Here is a 10,519-nt window from a genome sequence, read left to right as displayed (position 1 = left end):
GCCCCTCCCAGCGGCTCAGAGGCTCCTCCAAGACCGGAGCTGGGAGGGGCCTCGCGGTCGGAGCCTTGGACCGCAGCCCCGCGCCTATTGTGAGCTCCCCATCTGAGGATCTCGGGGTTTCCTTGTCCCTGGGCCTCAGAACCCACTGGGGAGCGGCCTGTTTATGGCAAATGATGCCTGTTTGCTTTGATTTCTAGTTCAGACCCTGGGGCCACTACTGTGTCCCCATAAATTAAAGGCTGCGTATATTTGAGGGAATTAAGCAAGACTGTGAAGGCCTGGGAACGCCGGGGCCTTCGGAGAGGGCAGGCATGGCGTGTATCATGTCCACATCAAGGCCGGTGTCTCTGGACTTGGGGACCGGGGTGACACCGTGTCTGTTCTAGACCCACATACTGGGTAGGAAGAGAAACAACAAGGCTCCATGACCTCTTGTTCTTCCCTTCCCTTTTCCAGTCTTTGCTCAAACTTTGCTCCCTTCCAGGAGGTGCCCCCCCCCCGCCCCCATCACACACCCCAAACTGAGGGAGGGTCTCAATCTTTCTTTCAGGGTCCCGCCCAGGATAAGCATAAGAATGTCTAGGATGCGCCTAGTCTCACTCTTCCATGCTTAATTTTTTTTTTTTTTTAATTTTTAATGTTTATTTTTGAGAGACAGAGCGTGAGCAGGGAAGCCGCAACGACAGAGGACCTAAAACGGGCTGTAAGCGGACAGGCTGACAGCAGTGAGCCCCATGCGGGGCTCCAACTCACGAACCCACGAGATCATGGCCTGCACCGAGGCTGAGCCTCAACCGACTGAGCCACCCAGGCGCCCTGATATTTTTTCTTCTTTTCATTGTGTTAAAATGCATGCAACATAAAATTTACCACCTAACCGTTTATTACTGTGCAGTTCAGTGGCATTAACTACTTTCACGGTGCTGTGTGGTTATGCCCACCATCCGTCCCCCTAACGCGTTCCATCCCGTCAGTCTGAAACTCTATGTACCCAAACTCCCCGTTCTCCCTTCTTCCCAGTGCCTGACAACCATCATTCCACTCTCGGGCTTTTTGATTCTGACCCCTCTAAGCACCGCGTGTAGGTGGAATCATACAATATTTTTGAGACTGGTTTATTTCGCCGAACATATTGTCCTCCAGGATCATCCGTGTTGTAGCATATTGCAGAATTTCCTGCCTTTTTAAGGCTGAATAATATTCCATTGTACGTGTGCACGTTCATTAGTAATCCATTCATCAGTCGGTACACACTTGGGTTGCCTCCATGTTTTAGCTGTTGTGAATAATGCTGCTATGAACATGGGTGGGCAAATACTTCTTTGAGACCCTTCTTTCGGTTCTTTCGGGTATATACTCAAAAGTAGAATTGCTGGCTCGTGTGGTAATTCTATTTTTAATTTTTTGAGGAGCCTGCAGACTGTTTTCCATGGCAGCCATACCATTTAACATTCCCACCAACAAGGCACGAGGGTTCCGATTTCTCCACATCTTCGCCAGCACTTGTGTTCTGTTTTGGGGCTTGTTTTCTGTTTTTGTTTTTGTTTGTGATAGTAGCCATTGTAATGGGTGTGAGGTGGTTTTGATTTGCATTTCCCTGATGATGAGTGACAATGAGCATCTTTTCATGTGTTTATTGGCCATTGGTATATCCTCTTTGAAAAACTGTCTCTTCAAGTCCTTTGCCCATTTTTGAATTTTTATTCCTTTGCTGCATTTAGGAGTTTCCTCTATATTCTGGATATGAAGCCTTTATCAGATGGATGATTTGCAAATGTTTTCTCCCATTCTGCGGGCGTGCCTTATCGCGCTACGGATGGTGTCTTATGAGGCACAAAATTTCCAGTTTTCATGAAATCCGGTTTGTCTAGTTTTGCTTTTGTTGCCTGTGCCTTTGGTGTCACATCCAAGACATCATTGCCAAATCCAGTGCCATGAAGCTTTGTCCTATGATTTCTTTCAAGAGTGTAACTGTTTCAGGTCTTATGTTTAGGTTCTCGATCCATTTTGAGTTACCGTTTATATACGGTGTGAGGTAAGGGTCCGGTTTTGTCCTTTCACATGAGGATATCCAGTTTTCCCAGCACCATTTCTTGGAAAAACTGTCCTCTCCCCATGAAATGGTCTCAGCACCCTTGTCAAAAAATCATTTGACTGTATGTGCAAGGGTTAATTTCTGGGCCCTCTATTCTATTCCATTGGTCTATATGTCTGTCTTTATGCCAACACCACAGTGTTTTAATTACTGTAACTTAACAGCAGGTTTTGAAATCAGGAAGTGTGAGCCCTCCACTTTCATTCTTTTTTAAGATTGTTTCCACCATCCAGGGTCCGGTCCTGTGCTTGATTTTATTACACATGTTATTCAACAAATACCTAGTAAGTCCTCACTCTTCGCTGTGTTCTAGGCCGTGGGGATTGGACGTGTCTAGCCCTAAGCTCTGGTGTGGTGGAGTTATGCCATGGGCAATGTCTGAGATAGGGCCCACAGCACAGCATTCCCATTTCACAGATCAGCAGAAGGAGGTTCAGCAAAGTAAAGCAACTTAGCTGCCAAGTCACAATGCTGGGGTGAATGGAGTCTGAAATTTCCAGCTTTCTGTCTCCCTCCCCCACCGCAGCCAGCTTCTCTGGTCCTCTGTCCCCAGACAGCGGTGAAAGGAGGAGGGAGAGAACGAGGTAGGGCTGCTACTCCCTGGGACTCCGAGAGGGCCGTCCGAATGTCTAGAGGGGGTCTTCCGGCAGTTTGCTGTCCTTGAGTGATAGAAGTTCCTTTCCAGCTCAAGGGACCTTTGACAAAGACTAACATCATTGTGTAAGATTTGGTGGCCGCAGCTCAGAATTCCCTTGCCACTTTCACTCTATCCCTTCCTCACAACCTCTATCACTTATTTTCTTGGATTATGGAGATTTGTGGGCAAGACTTGACATCCTGGTTGCTCTTGTGCTCCCTGGAGGCGGCATCCCTGACATACTGTCTGTACCTTGCATGAGTCCAGCGCAGGGCCCAGCACACGTAGGAACTCCAAAAAGTTAGTGTGCAAAAGAAATGAGCACCGTCCTCCTGTGTCCAAAAGTGCCCTGGGCTGCCTCCATCAGATGGAGGCAACTTCTCCCCAGTGACCTGGTAAGGTTAGAAGATCTCAGGGCTGGCTGTGAACTTGAAGAGTACGGGTATACAACCTTTCAGGCTCCAGTTGAAAGGGTAGCACAGAGGCCTTCTTCAAAAGAAAACTGCCCACGTCCATCCCTGATGCCCGGGCACTCCCGAGAGCTGCAGGTCAAGGGGCTTCAGGTCTTGGGGGCACCCATCAGTGGGGACAATCCATGCAGGGGGACTGACACATACACCCCCCAGCATAGGGGGAAACCAAGGCCCAGAGAAGGGGAGTCACTTGGCTGAAGTTTTAGCCTTCATTTTTTGCCTCTCTGAGGCAAGCACTTTACATTCTTTTTTTTTTTTTTTTTTAATATTTATTCACTTTTGAGAGAAAGAGAGAAACAGAGTACGAGCAGGGGAGGGCAGAGACACAGAATCTATTTGAAGCAGGCTCCAGGCTCTGAGCTGTCAGCACAGAGCCCGACACGGGGCTCGAACCCACGGACTGTGAGATCATGACCCGAGCTGAAGCCCAACGCCCAACCAACCGAGCCACGCAGGCGCCCCTACATTCTTGATAGTGTTTATCATGTACACATGGATGTACAACTCTCTCTTGGAGGCCCTGTTGTCAACTCTGTTGGGTATATACCCAAAGGAGAATCATTGGATCATACAGTAATTCCATTTTTTATTTTATGGGTAACCACCGTATGGTTTCCATAGGGCTTATACCACTTGACATTCCCTCCAGCAGTGGCTCATTCTGTCCCTCTGAGGTCAGCTCTGTCATCATTCTCTGTCACAGGTGTGCAGACTGAGACCTACCTGCCCAAGCTTGGAGGCTGGCTGCAGACCTGGTCTCCCGCCCCTCCCGCCATGCTGTCTGCTCCGCACTGGGGATGGCGAGTCCTGCTTCATGGGCTTACCAGCGGAGTTAAGGTAAGAGAGCCTGTGGAGCCCTGTCACACCATGCCAGGCCCAGGGTGATGCCCAATCAAGAGCCCTTTCTCCACAGGGAAGTAGCATCACAGAGTGCTTTTCAGTTTTTATTTTTGTATTTGTTTTATATCAAATATAATTTAATGTCAAACTGGCTTCCATACAACACCCAGGGCTCATCCCAACAGGTGCGGTCCTCCGTGCCCATCACCCACTTTCCCCTCCCCCGCCACTCCCCATCAACCCTCAGTTGGTTCTCAGTATTTCAGAGCCTCTTATGGTCAACACTCAGATCCCAACGATGGCTGAATCCTTTTGCTGTTCCAAAGTTTCGGTGACCCATAGCGTACGTGAAGCAAAGTCTTAAGTGTGCAGCTCAGTGAATATTTGTTTGTATGCATTGGGATATCCATCCTTCAGATCAAGAAATAGAGTATTTCCAGAGCCCCAGAGAGTTCTCTCTGCCCCCTCCCCATTAACGCTCTCACAAAATGCTCTCAGTCATCAGCTGACAAGTATATACATACATCCACCCAGTAGGTGCCGGTTGCTATCGGTGGTGTTGTTATCGTCCTTAGCCCAATTGCCAGGACCTTCTGCCAGCTCAAGGCCACACCCCGAAAGGCGGTGCCTAGGGCTGGTTCCATAAGTCAGTGAGGCACGTAATCCTACGTGGGGGACCTTGAAAGGCTACCATCAGGACCCTCAGCTCTTATTTTGGTACTTGAAGGATTTCCGGTCTTTGGAGTGTTCCCCGGGGAGATACCTGCACCTGGGAACGGACAAACTGTCCACTTTTGTGAGTGAAGCTCTTTCATTCATTCCCATTTTTCAGATTAAGAAACTGAGGCTATCTTGGAGTCCGTGAAGGTACCAGTTGCTGTGGCCCTTGGAGCCTGGTCTGAAACCAAAGTCCCCGAAGGTACCAGCTGCTTAACGGTCCCTGGGAGCTGTTGCCAGTAGGTCTATCTGTCTCATTTGGGTCAGAACAGTGCCCTGTGTGGACAGAGCCCCACCCCTGGCCCCCTCCCGAGATCACCATTCTCGGGGGTGGCGGGAGGCAAGTCCATTCTGCCAGGACACCCTTAGCTCCACACGGCTTGCCCTCTCTGCCACTCCAAAAGGCCTCACCCTCCCTGTTTCCCATCAACGCTTCAGCATGCACGAAATATTAGGAAAATAGGGCTGAGTATTAGGTAATGACTGTCCAATTTATTCTGACAGCAAGAACCAGAGGGAGGAAATTGACATTGGTGATTTTACTTAGGCCCTGACAACCTTAATTAATCTTTACTCCTTTCCCAGAAAGCAAGGGCCTGCTATGGCGGTGTGAGCTCAGGCGGAGTCCTCGAATGTGCTGACCACCCTTGGTGCGGACAAGGCCGCCAACTTGCGGAGCCCAGAAGGACCCAGCGTGGCTCCCAAACAGACCAGGAGCTCCTCCTGGGTCCCTCTAGCCGAGGCCAGCCTCTGCGTCCTCCTTAGCTCCTCCAAGGGAGGCAGAAAAAGCCAGAGAGCCTCTACCCACTTCTCAGAAGGTAAAACTGAGGCCTGGAGAGGGACCTCGTCTTGCCTAAAGCCCACTGTGAACCAGCCCCACAGTCCTCTAGCAACCCAGAGGGCACCACGCCTCAGCAGCAAGGTTGGCCATGTCCTGTCAGTGGCCTTCAGCGGACGCATCGAGGGCAACCCAGGATAATTTGAAACCCTAGGCTTCTGGTGCCATCCCAGAGACCGCTGCATGAGAGTGTGGGAGTGCAGGCCAGTTCTGCCAGGCCATGAAGGCAGGGCTGAGGCTCCCCCGCCAGCATCCCCACCCCGACTGCCCCACTGGGAGCTCCCCACTCCATCCCTCGATCATGCAACAAAAGCTTCACTTTCAGGGCCCCCCAAATGGGGTTTCGTGATTCTCTGACTTCTCAAACCAGCCCTGGGCACCACCCTTCAGTGTGTGTCTTTGAGCCGGCAGAAGGTTCTGGACATTGGCCCAAGGATGGTAACAGCAACGACAATAACAGCCAGCCCATATTGAGTGTATCCATGTGCTAAACCCCTTATTACCATGTAAGCCAGACAGTATTTGGGGTCCTTCATCACCTCTGTGAAGAGTGTACCATTATTAACCCTTTCCTCAGAAGTGGCCGCTGAGATTCGGTGAGGGTCGGTCAGTCCGCCAAGGTCCCCCAGCTGGTGTGGCAGAACTGGATCTCAAGGCCACTTCTGTCTGTCTTCCCAAGCTGACCGTCCTCCCACGTGGTCCCAGGGCAGGTGACACAAAGAGGACGGCCCTCCCTGACCTCACCCGAGCCTCTCCAGTCACTTTCCTTCCCAGCTCCCTGCACTTGGGCCTGGACTCTGTCAAGCACTGCGGAGGCTGGGCCCGCAGGGCCCTGCATACCTGTGGGCAATTAGGGAAGTCCCCTAGGGGTGGGTGACTCATCCCCCAGCTACGTGGGGGCGCTTCAGGGAGGCCAAGGGTGGGCCCCTCCTGCCTGTCCTCTCTACTGGTGTTCTCCAAAGCCCCACGGTTCCCAGGCTTGGCATGGTTCCAGGACAGGAACCATGGAGAGGAGAGAATTGGACATTGCACCGGCCCATGCTACCCACGCTCTTTCCCTGTTGGGTCCCTTTACTGGTCTTATGAGCCCCAGTGTCACCCCATCCCCCATAAAATGGGGACATTTGCGCCGTCCCCATGGGGAATGTCCGGAGGCTCCAACCCCGGGACCGTGCAGTGTGCTTTGTGCCCCAGGTACTCACGACAGCTTCGCTAACAAAAGTAGGTCATGTTGCCATCAATAGCCTTAACTAGAGAGGTTTCTGGATGTAACAAGAACAAAAACAAACAAACAAACAAACAAACAAACAAACAAAAAACCCAGGCTTTGGACGCAAAAGGCGTGGGTTTGCATTGGGCCGTGCCCCTCACGGTCTGGGTGTTTCTTAGGCTCCAGACTCAGTTTCTTCATCTGTAAAATGGGCTTAATGATCTCTGCCTTGCCGGATTGTTCCGATCCCATGAAATAATAATATATGCAATCTATTTCAATACAACAACATTCCTTAATGAAACGGTAGCAAGAAAGTCAAGTGGCTTGTCCCGGGTCACACAGCCGGCGAACTGGCTGAGTCAGAATTTGAGCCCAGAGCCCAGGCTGCTCCAGCCTCTGGCGGGAAAGACGCCAGGGTGCCGGAGGTAGAAAGAAGTGGGAGCCCCCCCCCCAGGCCCCCTCCCGTCCCCCCCTCTGCCTTCCCCGCCCGGGGCCGCCCGGGGCCCCAGCATCCAGTGAAGGGCTCCAGCACCAGCCCAGACGCCACATGAAAGGTCCCAAGCTGCTCTGGGAGCTGGCTTCACGCTCAGGGCCGCCTTCCCACAGAAACGTGTCAAAAAGTCAGTTTGATCCCCGTCTGCTCTGTGTGTTCCCACAGCCCGTCCCGCCCCCCCCCCCCCCCCCCCCCCCCCCCCCGCCCCTGAGGTCTGCGGCCTCCCAGTGGCTCCAGAGGCGGGGACATCATTCCAGCATTTTCCATGGATTCATTTCCAGCAAACGGAGAGGCCTCACCTCCCCACCTCAGCCGGCTGCCGCGGTTGCGAGGGGCGGCCGGTCACAGGCCTCTCCTCTCCTTACCTTTCAGAGAGGTGACGGTCCAGTTTGGGAGGAGTTACAGCTTCGCTCCTGGTCCCACAGCATCGTCTCCTGGGGCTACGGCCAGCTGACCCCTGGTGGAAGTCCGCTGCCTAAATTCACCCCGGTAGCCGGGACCCAAGGGCGATTCTCCCCCCTGTCCAGTCGGAAGAATTGAGGGAAGAGAGTCTCTGGGAGCCACCGTGGGTATTTTCCACTGGGCAGATTCGCCCCGGAGGGTGTGTTTACTTATGAAGATCCCGAGAACAATGCTTCCCGGTGGGGGAAATTGTTCTGGGCGGACCAGTGAGGCCTCAGGGCTTTCCACAGTGAACACAGCAAGGGTACGCAGAGGGAAAGAGGCAGAAGAAAACAACCCCAGTTGCCACTTCTCGGGCATGTGCTACGCTCCCCTCCCTCCTTGCCTGCGTGGTCTTGTTCAGTCACCCTGCACCCATTTTACAGATGAGGAAGCTGAGGTTTGCCGCACCAACACAGGGGCCGTAGCTGCTAAGCTTCCCGGGTTCCATGGAATCCAGTGTGACTGCAGCCCCCTGGGCTTGAACAATACACCGTGGTGTAAGGATCTGAACCCCATGCCCGGCTCAGACTCAGAGAATTTAACCAGTGCCCTCCACTGGCAACAGCCAACGGGGCCACGGTGATGCATAGGTCAGTTCTCGCATGAGCCAGTAGCTACTTGCCAGTCCTTATTATGTGTTTCCCGCCCTTCCTACCTGTGCTCAGGGCCTGGAGGGAGAGGGACAGCCCGGAGGAAACCAGCTTCACTCAGGAGATGGGGAGGCCCTCCCAGTTCTGAGGGGTGTTTGGCCATTAGCAACATGGCCGGGGTCATTTTCCCCAGAACGTTCCATTTCTTCCAAGACGGCAAGGCCCTAGCAGCTGAGCACGGAGAGAGGCAGCGGGGCCAGAACCCCTCACGGACTCCTTCTCCAGGGGCCAAATGGGACCCTCCGGGGGAGGAACGTTACTGAGGACCTGATGGGTGTCATCAACCCTTCCAGCAACCGGGAGTTTGTTCGTACCTCCTTTCTGAAGAGACTGGGCCTTGTTTCTTGCTCCAAATCACATAGCAATTAAATGGCAGCGTTGGGACCCGTACTCTGCAACATCTGACTGAAGTTCATGCTCTTTCCAACTCTCCAGGGCCTCCTAAGGGCAGGGCATGACATGGGGCCTCCCACCACCATGGGGGTCCTCGAGGACACCGCCCGTAAGTGTCCCTGCACCCCGTGAGACAGTAAATCCCCAGTTACAAAGTGCATCAACAACTATTTGCAATTCTATTAAAACAACAATATTGGTACCTGTCACGGATTGGGTGCTTCCTATGTGCTAGGCAGTGTTTTAAGCAAGTTATATCGTAAGCTAATCTATTATTATCCCCACGTTAGAGATCAAGTGATTGAGGTTCGGAGAGTTCAAGCGACTTGCCCAAGGTCACACAAGTGGAATTTGAGGAAGGACTAGGCAACGTGAGTGTTTGCTTTCTCGATCAGGGTGGCTGGGGCTCTCTCTGGACCTCACTGTCTCATTCGTTTCCCCAACGTTCATGAGAGTCTACTCTGTGTCCCCCAAGGGGAACAAGAGGCACCTCAGCCCTCAAGGGCAGCTCTGGGTACTGGTGGCAGCCTGGGAATTGTCCCCTTACCTGCTCTTCCCTTTCTCCTGGTAATATAATTGTAACCAGACCCATGGCTTCACGTCCCAGACTCCTGTGCAACTCAGTCTGACCGTGTGGCTGTGTTCTGGCCAATAAGATGCGAGCGAAAGTACCTAGTGTGTTTCCAAGTCTTGCCCTTAAAATGCTGGGTCCGTGGATCCTGCCCTCTGCCCTCCCTCTGCCTGATTGGTGGGGACGTGGCTGGAATTAGAGCAGTCACGTGAGAGCCACCTATTAAAGACGGTCACGCTGCCCCATCAGCCTTGCCTGCTATGTGAGAAAAGAATGCAATGGCAGGTACTTTAGGCCACTGTATTTGGGGGGGCTCTTTGTTACAGCTGTTGACCAGACCCTCACCAGTCCACTGCTGCGAGGGTCTCATTGTCTGCTCCTGCCCCCTTGTTGGTCACTCATTCAGTCCACAAACATTTGTTAAGCAACTGCCATGGGCCAGGCACCTTTGCAGCCCCTGGAGATACAGGAGTAGACAAGACCTACCAGAGACAGCCCTGTGCTCATGGATCCACATTCCAGTGGGGGAGGCGGGCGATAAACAAAACAAAACCACCACCAAATGGAGAGGATCCTTTCCACTGGTAATAACGACGGAAACAAAACGGGCTAGGTTGGCGGGCGTGTCTGTCAATGGACGGGTCAGGGAGAGCCTCTCTGGAACACGGGCATCGAGCTAACACCTGGAAGTTCCAGAAGGAGCCAAGCAGGTGAAGGGGGAAAAAGGTTCCGGCAAATGAGCCTGTGGGTTTGAGGGGTCGAGAGAAGGGGAGTGCCTGGATGGGGATGAGGGTCAGGGAGAGGGGATGCGGTCCGGGGGAAGGCAGGGACCAGCTTTTATTACCCAGTGCCACGGCGAGGCGTTTGGGTTGTACCCAAGTGTGACGACAAGCGATGGAAGGTCTGGCCGAGAGGAGACGTGATCTGAGTTACATCTTACAGTGACTGTTTTGCCTGCTTCGTGGAGACTTGGTTTGAGGGGGGGATGGTGGGGACAGTGGAAAGAGGGAGACCAGCAGTGAGCGCAGCTGGAAAGGAGGGAGACCTGTGGACTCAGGAGGGAGCACTAGAGGAGAGAGACGCACAGGTACAGGACACGTTTGCAGATGGCATGTTGTGTTGTCCCCTCCCCCACCCTGCCCCAACCCCCCAAGG

General features: G+C 52.9%; 1 long non-coding RNA gene across 1 annotated transcript; it reads left to right on the top strand.

Annotated features, from left to right (window-relative positions):
* Window positions 1–113: 113 nt before the first annotated feature.
* Window positions 114–8,976, top strand: LOC122231337. The gene is made up of 5 exons (XR_006208530.1): window positions 114–399; window positions 3,909–4,042; window positions 4,878–4,964; window positions 5,348–5,580; window positions 7,679–8,976. It is a non-coding gene; the product is annotated as an uncharacterized LOC122231337 (long non-coding RNA).
* The last annotated feature ends 1,543 nt before the right edge of the window (window positions 8,977–10,519 follow it).

Source organism: Panthera tigris, chromosome D1 (genome assembly GCF_018350195.1).
Source record: "Panthera tigris isolate Pti1 chromosome D1, P.tigris_Pti1_mat1.1, whole genome shotgun sequence".
Taxonomy (NCBI): Eukaryota; Metazoa; Chordata; class Mammalia; order Carnivora; family Felidae; genus Panthera; species Panthera tigris.
Note: the sequence above shows the minus strand (reverse complement) of the source record. Positions and strands in the feature narration are given on the sequence as shown.